The sequence below is a fragment of the Epinephelus lanceolatus genome, chromosome 9 (genome assembly GCF_041903045.1).
Source record: "Epinephelus lanceolatus isolate andai-2023 chromosome 9, ASM4190304v1, whole genome shotgun sequence".
NCBI lineage: Eukaryota > Metazoa > Chordata > Actinopteri > Perciformes > Serranidae > Epinephelus > Epinephelus lanceolatus.
In genome coordinates, this window is record NC_135742.1 from 14,520,054 (window position 1) to 14,538,389 (window position 18,336).

An 18,336-nucleotide genomic window follows, 5' to 3' on the forward strand; every position below is an offset into this window, starting at 1 on the left:
CAATATAACAATAGAAACAAGGCAATAAAAAAGAAACACACCAGGGGACAAGCACTCGACAATTTAGGTTGGGACAAAGGCAGTGAGTTGGGTCTTCAGTTGTTGGAGGAGAGTTGCATAGTGTTGGAGCTACTACCTCAAGGCCATGATCACCTTTTGTTTTGAGTCTGGAGCAAGGGACAGCCAGTACCTGTTCTGAAGACCTAAAGGACCTGCCGACCATATAGATGGCGGAGACCACTGATGTATTCAGGTGCCTGACTGTGGAGCGCTCTATAGGTGAGAACAAGTATCTTAAAGTGAATCCTGAACCTGATGGGAAGCCAGTGTAAAGAAACTAAAATGACGGTGATGGGGGCTGACCTGTTGGACCTGGTTAAAAGCCTAGCAGCAGCATTCTGGATTATTTGTAAGCAGATTCAGAGAGGATTTGTTTAGACAAGTAAAAAGAGAATTACAGGGCACAACAGCATGGATAGTCATCTCTAGCTCAGGTCGAGACACCACAGACCTGAGCTTTGAGATATTTCTTAGCTGAATACAACACCAGCATTGCTAAAATTTGACTGTATTGCTGAGGAAAGGGACCCAATACTCTGGGCAATCTTTGAAGCGATACTATCTGAAGCAAATATCAGAACCTCCATCTTGTCTGTGTTTAATTGCAAGTAATTGTTTGACATCCGGTCCTCAATGGCAGTCAGGTTACAGATATGTATACAGATATGATTTTAGCATTTTAGCATGTGCAGGATGATGGTGCATAAACCAATACACTGCTGGGAGAAATAAATTGGTTACATATAACAAAGTAAAGTCACATATGACTAGATAATCTAACTAAATAATGTTTTGAGGAAGGAGGTCCCTGGGGTTTTTTGCCCCCTTCCTAAGGAGGGCTTCTTGCCCCAAGGGTCTAACTTTACATTTTTATTCTAAAGGAGAATTTTTTTTTTTTTTTTTCAAAATAAATTGAATGACTCTCCCCACAAATCCCCCATCATCATATATATAATTAATAGATTGATTGATTTTTATGTGTGTTATGCACACTTACAGAACATGTGCCCAACCTTCATTGGTTTACAAGACACCAGTAAGGCAAGGCAAGGCAATTTTATTTATATAGCACCATTCATACACAAGGCAATTCAATGTGCTTTACAAGAGAAATACATTAAAATAAAACATTAAAGGAACAATAAAATTGTGTTTGAGATCATTAAAAATAAAAGCTAAAAGCAAGACAATAAATAGTTAAAAACAGTGCAGAAAATGCATTTAAAAGGCAAATATAAAGCAAAAGCAACAGCAGACAAATATAAAAACAATGGCTACAGATTATCCTAACAACAAGTTACATATCTAGTTCACTGGTAAGCTGCAGTAAATAGTAATGTTTTACGCCCTGATTTAAATGAGCTGACAGTTTCAGCTGACCTCAGATATTCTGGAAGTTTGCTCCACAGGCGGGGAGCATAGAAACTAAAGGCTGCTTCACCTTGTTTGGTTTTGATCCTGGGAACACTGAGTAAACCTGTTCCAGATGATCAGAGGGGTCTGGATGCTTCATAACGTACAAGTATATCAGAGATGTATTTAGGCCCGAGACCATTTAGTGCTTTATAGACAACTAACAAGATTTTAAAGTCTATCCTTTGACACACAGGAAGCCAGTGCAGTGACTTAAGCACTGGTGTAATATGCTCCACTCTCTTGGTGTTGGTGAGGACTCTGGCAGCAGCGTTCTGGACGAGCTGCAGTTGTCTGATTGATTTTTTACTCAGGCCTGTGAAGACACCGTTACAATAGTCCAGTCTGCTGAAAATGAAAGCATGAACAAGTTTTTCTGTATCATTTAGACAGAAATTCTTTTATTCTTGCTATGTTTTTAAGATGGTAGTAGGCTGATTTAGTAATTGTCTTAATGTGACTATTGAAATTTAGGTCTGAGTCCAGAACTACACCAAGATTTCTGGTTTGATTCGTAGGTTTTAGCATCACAGCATCAAGGTGAGCACTGACTATTGATCTTTGTTCTTTGGGGCCAAAAACAACTATCTCAGTTTTGTTTGTGTTTAGTTGTAGAAAATTCTGGCACATCCACGTATAGATTTCATCAATGCACTTATTTAGAAGATGTAGGGGACTGTAGTCATCAGGTGACACTGTTACGTAAAGTTGTGTGTCATCTGCAAAAGTATGGTAGGAGATGTTATGATATTCCATAATCTGAGCAAGAGGGAGCATATAGATGTTGAACAGAAGAGGCCCAAGAATGGACCCTTGAGGAACTCCAATTGTAATTTTTGTTCGCACAGATTCATAATTGCCAAGTGACACAAAGAAATCCCTTGTAAAGTCTTGTAAATAGGAGTAGAGTAGAGTGACATTGCAATAACAATCATAAGTACATAGTATTTAACTACTCAGTCAAGAAACAGAATACTCAGCCTTCTATCCCAGGCCTGGCAAAGAAATCCAGCCACAAGAAAAGTTCCCTTTCTGAGACAAAACTCAAATTTTTCATGATCATTCAACCAAAAGAAATCCACACAGATAGAGGTCATCTCACTGAAAAGTTAATTCCTCATGTCTTCATATACAGGACAGTGAAACAGGAAGTGAACCTCATTCTCACCTAAATTACTCAGCAAACTAACTGTGTCCTCCTCTGTGGTGGTGTTAAACCGTCCAGTCTTTGAGGCTGATGATGACGTTCCTGAGCGCAACTGTGCACACAAGGATCTTTGTCTTTTGTTTAGATTATACTTCACATTAGGTTCAACACTGTAGCTGTTCTTTATGAGACTTTTATGCTTTTTTATACATAACTTAATATAAAAACATAGATCACTACTTTTCAGTGACAAAAACTTAGCTCAGTTTACCCTCAAGTGGTTCTGGTGGAATAAATCTCAAGAATGCAAATAATCCAGATGAAATGTCACACTTCACTGTAGCATAGTAATTCAATACATGTGCTGGGAATAGATCTAGTGCCATATACTGGTTATGAGAGGAATTAAGGGGGTGGGGGCCAGTGGTGTAGGGTACTCACGATGGGCCCCAGTGCAAGTTAGTTACGAGTTAAAAGGCGGACATGTACACACCACTGGTAACTGTTTATAAGAAAAGACAAATGAATCTAATTAGGGAGCTTTGCTAGTTTTTCCTCCTGTGAGTTTCTCTCTTGTCCTTTCTTACTGTCACTTTTCTGTTTAGAAGGTATGACTGCTCACTGGACTTGTAGACGTGCTCAGCTTATCAGTCCTGATAGATTTTGTGCCTCAAGTAGTTACCATATGGTATCGTCTTGTCACATGATCAAATAGAGACTTGACCTTAGGCATCATCAACACACGTTACCCAACAATCATCATTGCATACTTGTATATAACAACAATATCAAATAAGATAAGAAATTACTCATTTAACTGAATCATTTTTAAAAAATATATAGTTTATTCAAAGGTATAGTTCTAAGGTGGCGATCTGAATCATTTGCAAGGCCCCCCACCCCACGGGCCCCAATGCAACCACACTGCCTGAACTGTCTATATTCACAACCCTGGTGGGGGCATCTTACTCTGGTTGGGCATCTCCCCCATCTTACCCTATATTTGGATACATTTACTCACAGTTAAGGTGAAAAAGAATTAGATTAATTAAGTGAATAAAAAAACAGACCTTTATCCTTACATATAATTCATAAAAAGTCACATATAAAGACTTGCTGTGTCCGTCTGCTCAGCTGATGAATATATATTTCTGTGTGTGAAAGAAAGGAAGGTAACTCAGTGGAAACAGGTTTTCTGGATGGAGCATCCAAACATGGATACCATCGAATGGACACGGGTTACAATTATTCACAGCGTTATTGTACAAAAAACTGTGAAAATTAAAGTTTAAATTTTTTGAGGAATATGCATATTTGTCTTCTTGCTGAGAGTTAAACAAGGAGATCCATACCGCATTAACACAGGGAAATTAAAGGGAGAGCTAACCTGGCTGTGTCTAAAAGTAACAAATCCATGTAACAGCATCTCTAAAGGTCACTAATTAAGCTCAGGAAGTCTCTGGGACTGGCCAAAAAATAGTGCGGCACGTAGGCTAACTCGTAAAACCACTAATTGTAATTTTGACACTTTTTTGGGCACTTTAAACAATCAAGAAACTATGTGTTAATTAAGTACATATATACTGTGGGCCATATGTACACATATAACAAACTTAAAGGACACATTTTCCTATGATCCTTTTCTGATAACATTCTATGATTGCAGTGGAGGATATGTATGCACAATAGTATACATTATGTCAGTTGTAGTATGTTTAAACAGTTTTGGGGAGTAACTAGTTATATGTAATGGAGTTGCAGAATTAAATTACAAAATAAATGTAATTGTAATCTGTTAGTTCTGTCATGATTAAGGGAATGTGAAGCAACAACCTGCTCTGTGAATGGGTACCAAGATTATGTTAGGTCAGAGTTAAAGGGAAGAAATATAGGGTGGAAACATCTGCATCAAATCTTCACAACTGAAAAATACCAATGGTGAAATGATAAAAAATGAAAGGCAGGCAGTGTCACAGCTACCTCCTATTTCGCCACTAGATGGCAGCAAATATTTGGTGCATTAACTGAGCTGTGTAGGGTTCATTTTAAATGCTTGGAATTTCAGAAAGAGGAAAAGAAGCATCAGGTGTCCCCTCAGAATGTAATGTACAAATTAGGTGTATGTTAAATATCTGACTGGATGAAGAAAAAGGAACCACAGGCTGGTCTAACAGGCACATGGGAAAACATGTAGACAACTGCCTGTCTCCTTCAAATTACATTCATATGCAACTGAGAGAAGAGTGCTGGGGTGGGTGCACAAAGCATGTGACTTTGACACTCGGGACTGGAATGTGTGTCTAGTCTCACACTTCAAGTCACTGTTTACTTTCTCAATATTTAATCAAAACCACAGTCTGTCCCTATCACGAAAACAATTGTTAGTTGTGTAAACATTAAAACAAGAAATGTGGGTATTGTTGTCAGTGTTTAATATGTTCAGTGTCAACTTTATGTCACTGACAAAGGTAATCTGGGCGGAGGAACTGGGGCAGAAGACAAGAGATGTGCAGCATAGATACAGAAGAAAAATCACAAATGAAATTTATGGTATCACTGTAAAATTTCACAGTTAATTTACCAACAGGAATATGTGGTTTTGGGATGTTTCACATGTGAAATAACATTTTATATAAATCTCCCACACAATTTATGAATTCATCCTATATAAAAATCTTGTTTTACACGTGATAACCCACATTTATTTTACGCTCAGTCATTTAACACGTCACGTTACTTTTTGTAAACAGTGTCGCCAGCCAGAGTCAAAGTGCAAACCAATCCCAGATTCAATCTGCTGCTGTGTCCATGATTTCTGTAACTTCCTCTTAGATGCATACTTGGTTACTACTTTTAGGTAACGTCTCAACCTCACCGGAGCCCCACTCAACATTTGTATGTAGGGCCCATATGGGTCATAAATGAACAGAAACATTGGCCCTATATGGGATTGTCCACAGCTTCCACAGTGGCCCTATGCCAACTGCCCACATGGTGGAGGGGGGTTTATCCAAGTAGGCCTTAGATAAGATGTGCATTTTGTGCCCATACCCACTTCGTAGCCAGGTAGCCCTAACATAGCCTACATGGGGCCCACTTGATTGAACCCAAGTATGTGGGCAACTGGCATGGCGCCATTATGGAACCCATGGGCGATCCCATAAAGGGCCCATTTTAGCACACTTACTACCCATATGGGACCCACATACAAATGTTGGCTGGAGCGCTGTGCCTATAATGTCCCAAACATGGCAAAATAAGAAGAAAATGTAAGCAGGGGGCAGTTGTGTGACCTAACAAACTTAACATGAACCAGCTATCTTTACAGTCAGCGGTGTAAGCGAGGTGTGTACAGGGAGTAACACTATGGCAACTGTTCATCGAAGGACTAAACACTCACAGCACTGTGGGTTATGTAATTGGATTCCCGCATATTAGTGTTAAAAAGTTCAGGAAAGTCGAGTCAGGCGCATTTGTAAAGGAAGGCATTAAGTAAAGAAAAAGAAAAGTGATAATAGCTGATCAAATCTGTGGACTCAACTTGTGTTCATGAAGCTCTGAAAAAAAAAACATGCAGGTATCACATAATTCTGAATGATGACGTCAAAGCTGTTATTGATTTTATGAAGCCATAAAGATTATAGCAGACAGGACACATTAAGAGTTTTGTTTGAGTGGTGGGAGGGTATTCAGAAAATGTGGTAAACACCACACCCAAGCAGACTTGCCCGGACAGGAGGGTTATACAGAATGTACTCCCGTGTGACAAAAGCTAAGCTGCTGGTACTTAATTAATGGCTTTTACTGTTTGCCAGTCCATAGGTTAATTGCGTAACACCAGAAACTTTCGTTTGGTTGTCACTAGTAACATGCGTGCGATCTGCTGCTGAACAATATTGCAAATGTTTCTGATCCACGTGTTTATTGTAACAACACAGACTGTACAGTAAATAGCACTGTCGCCAACGGATACTCAAGTTGGTATGAGAAGACTCCAGGAAAGCAAAGACAAAGAGGATCAATTTCCTGTAACTGTGATGAAGCTGTGATATTTGTTGTGTGGCTGTCAGAGAGCAGACAGTACATCTGAAGCACAAGATGTTGACCCTTCAGTGTTTGATTAACAAGTGCGGCTGTGAGGAAAAAAGTTACATTTACAAGCGTCTGAACAGGGCTGCCGCACTTGAGCGAAGGAAATAAATCTTGAAAAATCTTTTAAAAAATGGGAGGATGACTTTAATGAGAGGATCACAGATGAGACCTGAGAGTCATCCATGCAATCTGCATATGTGTCAGACACAGTTCAATCCAATTTAAGAGAAAAGAGACAAACTTCATCCATCTCCATCCAGAAATTGATCCAGCCTGTCAACTGTGTAACCAACCCCCAGCAATCCCAATAAATTGATGTTGGTCTGTCCAGGTTGTAACCAGTTGTGGGCTAAGGTTCTGGAAACATTTCTGTAAATATAAATCACAGACCCAGGAAGCAAGGTGGGCAGTTTTTGGTGTCGCATGTCGTGATTTGAATCTCTCTCGAGCCCAGGTTTATGCTGTGGCCTCTTCTTTTTTTACCAAGTCGTCTCAATCTAATCTGTAATCTAGTCTTCCTACTGTACATTGCTGCTGGGTATAAGGTGATGGTCAGTGGTGGAATGTCACTAAGTAAAGAGGCACTTGTACTTTCCTTGAGTATTTCTTTTTCACGCTTCTTTCCACTACATGTATTTTAAAGCTTTCAATATGCTGCAGATTCAGATTAATCATGCAAAATATGAATCAAATAATGAATTATGATATATTATTATAGGTCAGTGGTGCTTGAACTATGGGGTGGGCTTTTCTTGGGAGGCATACAGCCAGTGCAGGTGGGGAATGGATGAACAGGGACAAAGTATGCAGTGAAATAAAATATAATTTAGGTAAGGAAAATAAACAAGAGTTTTGCTGATGCTGTCCTTTATTTCGCTTAAATTAAACATGGATCCTTGTTTATAAATTGCTTTCCCAAGTGTTCATGACTGATAAAAACTTGTGGGGTGGGAGTCGAACTTTTTTCAGCTCCTGAAATGACAGAAAAAGTTTGAGAACCACTGTCATCGCCACCCAGCAGAGTCACAAGTAATTAAAATTAGCTCCACCCTTACCAGCTAATTAGAAAAATATTAATTTTTCCAACAAAATGGCTCACCTAAAAGGATTCCACTACTCGGCACGTCTCACCCTTAAAAATAATACACAATAAAAGAATGAGGAAGGAACAGCACAATGAGTTTGAGCTAAAGGGACACTCAGTTACTGTACTGTGTGTTATGGCTGGGTCACCTCTGCTCTCCAACTCTGATATGAGAGTATGTTATTTAAAGCAAAGTTTAGATACTGGACATAAAAACATTAAAGTAATATGTATATTAATTAATTCAGCAATATAATATCTGTGATTTTAAAATGGATCATTCTTCTGAAGAAATATTTTACTTTGGAGCATTTTGATGCTGGTACTTTTACTGGAAAGTTCGGTATGAATGCAGGACTTTACTTGTAACTGAGTACATCTAAATTGTTATTACTTTTACTTATCTGATCCACAGTGAGGGATGGTTCAGTTGAAGCTGCAAAAGCTTAAATGCACTACTCAGGGCTTGTTTAATAAATCCTATAAAGTATGGCAACCATTCCTGGACTACTTTGAACATTTCTATACTTAAAAAAGAGGCTAAACACCTGCTGCTGATAACCAAAATGCTGTATGAAGATTGTCAGACATTTTGTTAGTTTTTTTCCTGCTTGTGAGTGTTGGCCAGTCCTTCAGGGGATGGAGTGTGTGGGATGTGGGAACTTATGGCTCTAAAAATTGTATGTAAATGTTTGAACACTTAATATCTGACTATATAAATGGGCATTAAAAGACTTCTATCAGTATGTTAAATCTGCTCCCAGATCCCTCAATGACATGATGATAACACTGACCAACATGCTAAACACTTTATGATGCTGTCCTGTGGTATGTTACAGCTGTGGTTGTGTGCAGGTTGAGGGGGTGCATATGGCTGTGAGATCCAGTGTGGAATAACAAGGTAGGCCCAGCTTGGCATGGGTGAAACTTTCGCATAAAGAGTCAGTAAGATGTCGTTTGTTACACCCTAAACACTGGCTGAAGGAAACAAAGTCATGTCTCAACAAGTGTGTTTACAACTCAAAAGGGAAATTATTTCTCATATGACACACACACCGGTGCTGCTGCATAACCATTAAATTTCATAAGGCTTTTTCTTAGAAACTTTGAGGCCACTTAAGGGTAAGTTTAAGGTTGTTTAATTATTCTACACATTTCAATGAAACTAACTGCATTTGTGTATTTATATTCTATACACGTCAGTCTGGTGTAATTACCCTCCACACGACCCCTCCTTCCTCTCTCCCACCCACTGTTGTTGACTGGCTGGGCCGGTTACGTAACACATTTATGCCTTACGCACGTGGCCACAGCCATAATAGCTGGCAATATTGTTTGACGGATTAAACATTAGCGTCGACCCAGTGATCATGATGTTCACACACAAACCACATTTGACATCTGAGGCGTGGAAAAATAGCGAGGTCACGGCAAATACAGGTCCAACAACCTCCGATATATATAATTTATTTAATTTTTGCCACCAAAATGACTAAAACGGATTCCAGTGCTCGGCACGTCTCAGCCATAAAAATAATCTACAATAAAAGTGTGAGGAGGGAACAGTACAGTGTGTTTGTTATTTAAGAACACTCAGCCACTGTGCTGTTTTATGGCTGGGTCACCTCTGTTTGCGTAAAAATCCACCAAGTAGTGTTATTTGTGAAGGATTTTTGAGACAGATTTTTGAGAGTATGTCATTCAAAGCAAAGTTGAACAAATATTCCTGCTGTTAAATTTAATTTTGGTGTTACATAGTGACCACTTGGATGCGTTATGGATAATAAAATCAGATTAAGACGCGCGTAAATGCATTTTTTGGACATTTTTTTGCTTTAACACATTAATAATATTAATTGTATCCCCCCCTCTCCCCCTATATGGTGTCAGCATGCCCTCAACCGACTGACCACTACTCCTCTCACTCCCCCCTCCCTGTCTCACGCACGCTACCCCCCTCCCTCCCTCCTTCATCCCATAGCTGTCATCCTCAGCAGTGCTCAGACGACGGCTTAATACCAAACGCCCGGATGAGAGCAGCAGCAGGCGACATTCACGGCAACATGGTCGCATGACTCCTCCGAGTCGAGGGCAACCATTCCGGGGGGACGACGGCCACTGCTGGAATCTGTGACATTTTCGACGCAACCCACGGAGAAACGGTTCTGGGAAAATACAGGCAGCGATAGAGGCGTGGAGGCGGAGAGAGAGCAACGGCACATTTCCCCCCTTGTGGTGTCCTATTTCGTTGGTAAGTACATTTTGTTTGACAGAAAAAAAACATTACCCGTGCGTCTTTTTCCCCCCTCTGTCGACGGGGGTTTGTGTCTTGTTTGGCCACTTTCCGTGCGCATTTCTTTGTGGTGAGCGTCCGTGCGTGCTGCGTTTAAGGAGGAACCGGGCCTGGTAAGTGTGAACACAGCGTAAAATAAAAATGCCTCTGTGTTTAAATCAGCTGCTGCAGCTCGTAGCCACGCACTTTAAAGCCTCGCGTGGACAGGAAACACTGTGAATGTTGCATTTCACCACATTTTGTTAAAACACGCTGGTGATATTGTTGCCACTGCTCACGCAACTAAGCGAGTGAATGGAGCTGCTACACGTGTGTGTGCGAGACTACACATCCGATAGCACCAGCTCACAGTGTAGTGGTAGTGGTGGTGGTGGTGTATTCACCGGTCTGAACCAGTGTGGGAAACTAGAGAAGCCAAAAAAAGGCGAGCACTTGGCTCAGAGCGCAGCTTTCAGCGAGCATCTAATCACATCGCTGTTAATCACGCGAGTTCATTTCACTCTGTTGAGCCTTCTCACACACTGTTTGACGACAAGGCGGGTCGACAACTGGGCATGCGCACTGTGCGCTGCCACTACCGCCCCATTGCTCAAAAAGAATAAGAAGTTGGGACTAGCCTTTCCCAAACATCTCTGAAGTGCCTCGGGTCACTTCACTGAGCCGTCATTATCACGTTGCTGCTGGTGTGTCTATCTTGACGGGCTCTTTGATTCAGTGCCAGCCAGGCAAACATATGGAAACAAACCTGATCTGCTCACCTACAGATATAAACATATCTGCAATGTGAAGCCAGACAGTTCAGTATGTTCCTGCCTCAGAGGTCCCACCTGCTTGTTCAGGGCGAGCCTCTTCCTTTGTCACATCACAGATAACTGTTTTCCAACAAGAAAGAAAAATCACAAACACTGGAACATACACAGAGGGGTGGAAAGAATAACAGGAAGACACTGCAAAATAAGTATTCAGATAAAGTACTATAGTACAAGTAGGAATACCACACTGTAAAAAGTGATGAGAAAGTTACTGAAGACCGTCTTTTTAGCAAAAGTAAAAGTACCCAATGCAGATGTTTTACTATTAGATTATTATTGTGGATATGAATTTTGCTGTTGTAGCTGACGTAGGTGGTGCCATTATAACTACTGACTACTGCTATGTAGTGTTGGGTAATTCACTATAACAGTGTATTATATTTTTTAGGTTCATCATGTTTCTTTAAGTAAAATATAAATGTGTAAAGTAACTAATTATGCTGTCAAACACATGTAGTGAAGTAAAAAGTACAGTATTACTAGTGTTGTTCCATTACTAGTATTGGAAATGCCTCCTATGCTGTCTAAAATGCTGGATCTGGTATTGGCGAGTACGGTAGTCTGTAAGACCTGATTTGACACCATTTGATTTGATATATTTATTTTGAACATTTAAAAACTAATAATAGAATAAAATACAATCAGTAGAAAGTCGGGCGGCACGGTGGTAGAGTGGTTAGCATTGTCGCCTCACAGCAAGAGGTTGGGGAGTTTGAACCTAGGGTGGGGGAGCGTGGGCCTTCAGCATGGGCCGGTACTCTGGCTTCCAACATGCAGGATAGGTTAATTGGTGATACTAAATAGGTAGGTAGACCCGTAGGTATGAGCGTGAATGGTTGTCTGTCTGTATTTGTTTTGTTAGCCCTGTGATAGTCTGGCGACCTGTCCAGGGTGGCCTATCGCCCAGTGTCAGTTGGGATAGGCTCCAAAAGTAGTTTCACACTCGGATAAAATGTTAGTTTTCCCTGAAATCTATTCTTTGTGTAAAACAGTAGCCTACAGGAAGTTGCACTGTGCAGCCACTCAACTACTGTCTAAGAGCGGCGAAACAAAAGATTGACATTCGGTAAATCGTTTAATGTTAGCCGTTTGCAAAATGTCAGCAATATTGGCACCAGTAAAAAGGCAACATGTACAGTATGCAAGGCTTTTTTAAGGGTTAGTATTATACAGCTGTTGATTTATTTTTAATGCAGTGATATTGGATCAGTACTTGGTATCGGCTGATACACAAACATCGTTATGAGGAAGGCAGGAATGGAGTCAGAACATCTCTAAATATTACCATCTAAAATGTAGTTGAATGGAGAATGAAGAAAGCACAAAATGGAAATGCTTTAGTAAAGCACAAGTACCTCAAACTTGCACTCTGGTATAGCAGTGAAATGGATGTATTTAGTAACGTTTTGCTGCTGTAATGTAGAGCCTACACAATCTGCCATAAAGAGTGATGTGACTTGGGGTGACCTCTAGCTCACCTGAAAGAGTGTGTGCCTTTATTGTTAGAAATCACATTATATTGTCACATGTTCCTGTTATTTTGACCGCCCTTCTTATCCCAACTGGAATATGTCAAACGCAATCATCAGATTATTCTTTACATGTGCCCTACCCCACACTAAATGTATCTTATCCTATGGGCAGTGGAAGTACACAGCAATCATGCAGCCAGAATAGGTTTCGCGAGTTAATGATTAATCTGCATATTACCATAAGAGAGTGAGAGAGAAGAAAAAGAAGAATGCTGGTGCGCTGCCTGACATGTTTTTCCTGTCAGTTGTTGTCTCTCTTCAAAGCGTTGCTGAGACACTGTAACATCAGTGCTTTTACACAGCGGGTGCTCGTAAACCTGAGGAAACACACACTCACAGTGATTGCTGTATCTTGTCTAGCCATAAAGGTTATAAGGAAGATATGAAATCGCATTATGATAAGATAGGCTGATTAATAACTTCCCTGTTTTTACACACCTTTTATGCTCAGGTGAATACATGAGTGCACAATCTGGGGCTTCTGTTGACCAGCTCGTGTGATAAGGACCACGACGACAGCCTCTCCCTCTCCTATGATCCGTGCATTGCTTAGAAACCCACCTGTCTATGAAGAAATTAAATGGCCTTAGATTACTTTTGCAGCTCCTCGCACCCTTCATACACATTTTAATCTTGTGGCACTCTTGAAGGGCTTTATGAAAATTCAAAGTTCTTGCACCCACACACTTTAATCTCCTGTTTTGCATTTGAAGCCGCCTGATTCGCTTTCCAAGAAACATTTGAGTCAAACTTGTGTGCTGAACCTCAGGAAGTGTCGCTGCAGTGATGCTGTCTCATCAGGCAGCTTTGGCAGAGAGGAAAAAACACTAATGTTACCGTTGTTGCCCTCCTTTTGACTGAGCCTTAATTAAAATTTTCTATCACTACCTTGTGGAATTAAGGTGGGTTCACAGACACAGTGGGGACAGATTCAATTTATATGTTGACTGTACTTTGACCTGCCCTTTGTGAGTGTAATCCTTTTGGGAAAAAAAAAACAATCGAGGCAGAGTGATTCACACTAAATTGGCAGTTCCGTGGCGGCAGGGTGCAGCCGCAGCTTAGACCACACCGTCAATAGAGCCTCTCTTTTATGCTAACCCATAAATCCGAATGCTTCATAGCAGACACAGAGCAGTGCATATTTAAACAGCAGTTAAGTCAGGCAGCTTAAGCCTGTGTTTTGGAGGTTCTGTGTTGAAGCTAGCTGTCAGTGGAGGAAGGGAGGTATGTGTACATTGTGTAATGTTTTCATGTTCAACACAGAGCTGAGAGAGTGGAGTCAGACCAGTTTTCATGGAGGTGTGTTTTCTCGGTACACGTGTACAGGCAGCTTCGGTTTCTAAGAACTTTCTGCCATCTATGACTCCACCTTTAGTTCCAGGTCAATGTTAAATTCACCCAAGGCCTCTCACTGAGTGGCGAGAATGTCCTTTGTGAGCGGGCAGGTCACAAAACATTACTTAACAGCCTCCATCGACGCAGGGTGTACCTTTTACTCAAAGACTTTACGTGCAGTGTTTTATCACTGAGGCAGTGTATAGTTCGCGGTTCAAAATTCATAATTTCATAATCAGGGACAAAGAATTGGAACAGTATATTCAGTAATCAGTTAGTCGATAGAAAAAATAGCGACAATTAAGTATTTAAGAACTGAAATCACACACAAATGTCCAAATATATGCTGTCTACCTCTTCTTGTTTATCTTAGACATGTGTTTTAGATATAGCTTGAACAATACTCAGTTTTGTGGCTAGTACTGCTATCTTATTTTAGTTTGACGGACAAACTTGGTCATGGAAACGCTGTTTCCAAATAACCATATTTTTGGCATTCCTCAGGGCTCCCATGGATTCTCACGCGTCTGTTAACCTAAAAATAAGGCTTTAGTTGGAATTAAAATGTGTTAAATCAATCCTTTAAAAGTCTTAAAAATATTCGGACATGGGAAATAGGATTTTATGAACCATTTTTTGGAGGTATGGAGTCCATATTTTCATGAATTGTACCTTCGTGGAGTGAAGCAAACGGGTCAGGTATTTGAGAGGAAACCACTTCGGGACCATTTTTTCCTAACGTAAAATCGCAAAAAAATTTGGTAACATCTATTTTTAAAACATAATTTACTGAATGCCTCTCACATGAACATTATGCAGATAAGGATAGTAGAACCAACAACCCTCGTATTTTGTTTTCAGCTCGGATGCTCAGAGCAGAGGATCCACACTGTTTGCTAGCTAGCTGTCACCATACTTGGACAACATGGGGATGTGCAAAGGCAACAAAAATTGACTTTTTACCCATGATTTCGCAGCATGGCTGAAACTGGTACATGGCAATGGACATGAGGCTAAGTGTATTGCAAAATGTTTTTCAATCTCGGCACAATGGGAATGAAGGGGTTGGAATCCCATATGTGGAGTGAGAAACACGAAGAAAACTCACCAACAGATGTCAGGTATTTCCCAGTTCTGCTCTGCCCTTGTCTCCGCCACAAGGCAAAAGTCATGTTTTGTGTTACAATAAACAATTAGGCAAAAATGTCTCCAACCCTAAGTAATTGCTTTCTTCAATTAGCTATGGTGAAATTGGTCTTCAGTTTAATCTCATGTGGCATTAAAAAGTCTTAAATCTAACATGCCTTTAGGAGCCATGTTCTTGCACTACAGTGTCTCGCCTCTTATCGTCTAATGCATGGGTCTGGTTTTAGCTCTGTACTGTTTGTCAGGCAAAACAAAGACCTCACCCTTTGCTCCCAGAAATTCTGATGGGGATTTTCTCTGTTTTTGTTGACATTTTTAGCCATGCGAGTGGTATGGCCCCTAGGAAAGGCAGTGTCTGTCAGTCCACCACTTTGGTCCAGACTGAAATATCTCAACAATTATCAGATGGATTAGGAGGACATTTTGTACTGACCTGCATGATCCCCAGAGGATGAGTCGTAATGGCTTTGGTGATCCTCTGACTTTGCTTGTAGCTGACTTATTTTGTCTCAGGCCTCCCTGAGATTGGCCTCTAGAGTTGATTGCTGTGATTCAGAGCACCTGTCCCAGTTGCATGCCATTTGAGTGACTGCTGTATTTTATGCTGAGGAAGACAGAGTGTCAAAACGTTGATTGAAATAAATACATCAGAGTGTGCAGCTTTCCCATTCTTTTTTTCTGTCACCACCATGAGGTTGACATTTGTGGTTTTGAGTGAAATGTGTCGACAGCTGTTGGATAGATTGCCTTGAAAGATTCAGACATACTTGCTCCCTTCAGGATGGATCGCATCCGACTGATCCCTTAATTTTCCCTGTAGCACCATCATCAAGTCAAATGTTTAATTTGTCCAGTACATCATCCTCAGGTGGAGTTTGTGTTAGGGCTGCACAATGTTTTCTTGTCATTGCATTGTTAACTTGCCAGTAAACGCATCACGAAAGACTGCGATGTTACACTCAGGTATTTTTTGATTTAGCTTCTAGTCTAGTCTTTCTTTTGGTTCCTTTTGTGTTCAGTTTGTTCAGTAAAGGAATGTTGAAAATAATTTTCTTAGTCTCACAGACCTGTATTCATGTCTTATTTAGACTGAACAGTTAGCTGATGAATCAATAAGTAATTGGCAGATACATTAGTAATGAATATAATTGTTAGTTGTTGCCCTACAGCGTAGCATAAAAGCTGTTAGCCCAGCTGATGCTACACTACAGATGGCTTTAGCATTTAGAAGTGGAACAAAAAAAAACAACAACCTTGCTCTTGTGGATTAACGTGAGAAAAAGCAATATATGGAAAATGCACAGGAGTGGCTTCTGGTTTCCATGACGGTAGGGCCCCGTGCAGGCTGGCCCTTCTGCCAGTGGGTGTGACTCTTGTCTCTGTGGGCGGAAAGGCAGTTGGCACTGGGGCCTTTGGTGTCACAGTCAGAGAACAGTCTGTCTCTCTGATCGGCCCACCTCGCCCTCGGAGCACAATCACACTGTTATGTCTGAGCCCTCCTTCGCCATGGCAACATCACATGATAGCACAGATAGAGTGGGAATCCGATTCATGCTGCGTGTCTGTCTGTTTGTAACAGTATTGCTTAATCCATGTTAGTGCTGAGGAACTGGTTAAGCAGGTCATTGATCATGTGGAGCTGATAACGTGTCTTTTCATGTGGCGGGTCAAAACGAGCGCAGTGGACAAAAGAGAGCAGGAAAGGCCGGCGTGAGAGGTTTGATGGTGGTGTTGTTCAAGGAAACCGGGAAGAGCGCACATTAGGAAGCTGCCGTCAGACAGTGATGGAGAAAGATGCTGAAAACAAACTTCAGAGCAGCAGTTTTTTCAGACATCACATTTCCGTGAGTCTCTTGATGATTTAATTTCAGCGCTGCTCCAGGGTCAGGGCACCAGTAAAGCTCGGGGAAATAATCAAAACCATTTCAGCTCTTAATTAGACTACTTTACAACCACAGCTTTAGTGTTTTTTCTCAGTATTCAACCAGATCTAAGTTGCCTGGATTCAGAAATACTTGAGGCTGCATTTATACACTTAAATATTTGTGGTTTGCACACATGTATATGTAGGCAGCTGGTTTCAGGGAACTCCTGTCTAGTGGCAAGCGTACAAACGATAAAAATGCTGGCATCCCATAATAGTCTTCTGTCCTCCTGTTACCGCTGTCACGTAGGCCTGCATTCTTCTTTGACCCTAAAGTGAGCCTTAATAGCTCATAATGCTCAGATTCTTTACCGACATGTCTTCACTGAACGATTGCGGTATTTTTGAAGGTTTCTTCTGTCTTCTTGACAAATATCAGCATTTAAAGTCAGCATTGACTCAGTTATTTAATCACGCTGGCGGCCATAGGCTTCCCGGTAGTTCCCCCCTCTTGGTTGCTTTGAAGCGAGAGACGCTCACTTAAATTGGCAAGGGTGACGCATACAGGAAAACCTCTATTCTTTAAGTTATGGCCTCCTTAAATACAAAGTCTCAAGATTACTCTCATAAAAAGGAAACCCATACCAATTTGTAAACAAACAATTAGTCATTTATTACCCCTAGGTAATGTGTGACTGCTCATGGCATTTGCATGGTTTTCTTTGACCTGTTGTGTGTTTTTGGCTGTGTTTGTCCTCTCCACTCGGGTCATGAGAGCCGTTCTGCAGTGTTTCTGGTGGCCTTCTGTACGCGGCAGGGTCCGTATCAAAGCGCTGTCACACAGAGCGTCTCTTGTTTGGGTGCTGGCCTGGTGTTAACTATGCTAATGACAGGCTTACTACTGAACTGTGAGGCATTGTGCTTTTATCTATGGGAGCTAGAATGGACATTATTTTCCTGTTCTTCTTTCTCAAGTACATTTGTTCAGCAGCACCCAGGGCTTGCCTGACTGTAATGAGTCATTTTTGCCACTAAGGCCTGGGGTCAGTTTGAGGTTTAGGAAAACTTCTGATGGCAAAGCACTATTGGAAATACTGAGAGAAGCTTGGGAAGAGTTATTCTTGGCATTCGGGATGGTCTGTCGGGTCATTTCAGCGACACGTAGTTATTTTTGTGTCTGGTGGATACAAATCTATGCGTCTGTTACTTACAGATTGCCTCCAGATTTCCATATAGCAAGTCCCACCTCGCTCATGAATGGTTTGGCCTTAAATGTATGGGACATCCAGAGCATTAATGTAGCGGCGAACCGCTATTTGTTATGTAAAGATATAGTGAGTAATAGCGTCTGAAGCAGAGAATGAAGTCATGGTATCCTGTGTGTGTAATATAATCTGAGCTTCTCTGTGGTTTGTTGTAAACCAGTCCAGCCACGCATGCATGTAAGTGCATGTGTGGCACTGGCTAGCTCATCACAGCCACTCTGCACCACGCTTATACTGTGGTTACTAGTGCTTGGTATTGACCCAATTACGTCAGTGCAACAGAGTACTTA

The 18,336-nt window shown here is 41.0% G+C and overlaps 1 protein-coding gene across 3 annotated transcripts in view; it reads left to right on the top strand.

Moving 5' to 3' along the window:
• Positions 1-9,789: 9,789 nt before the first annotated feature.
• slc20a2 (solute carrier family 20 member 2) overlaps positions 9,790-18,336 on the top strand; it is a 59,157-nt gene continuing 50,610 nt past the window's right edge. The window contains exon 1 of one of the 3 annotated variants that reach the window (XM_033619812.2): positions 9,790-10,047. The gene's annotated coding sequence lies outside the window, so the exon portion shown is untranslated. Of the gene's footprint in view, positions 10,048-10,107; positions 10,203-18,336 lie in introns of those variants that run through there. The other 2 variants (XM_033619819.2, XM_033619817.2) reach the window with 2 other exon arrangements.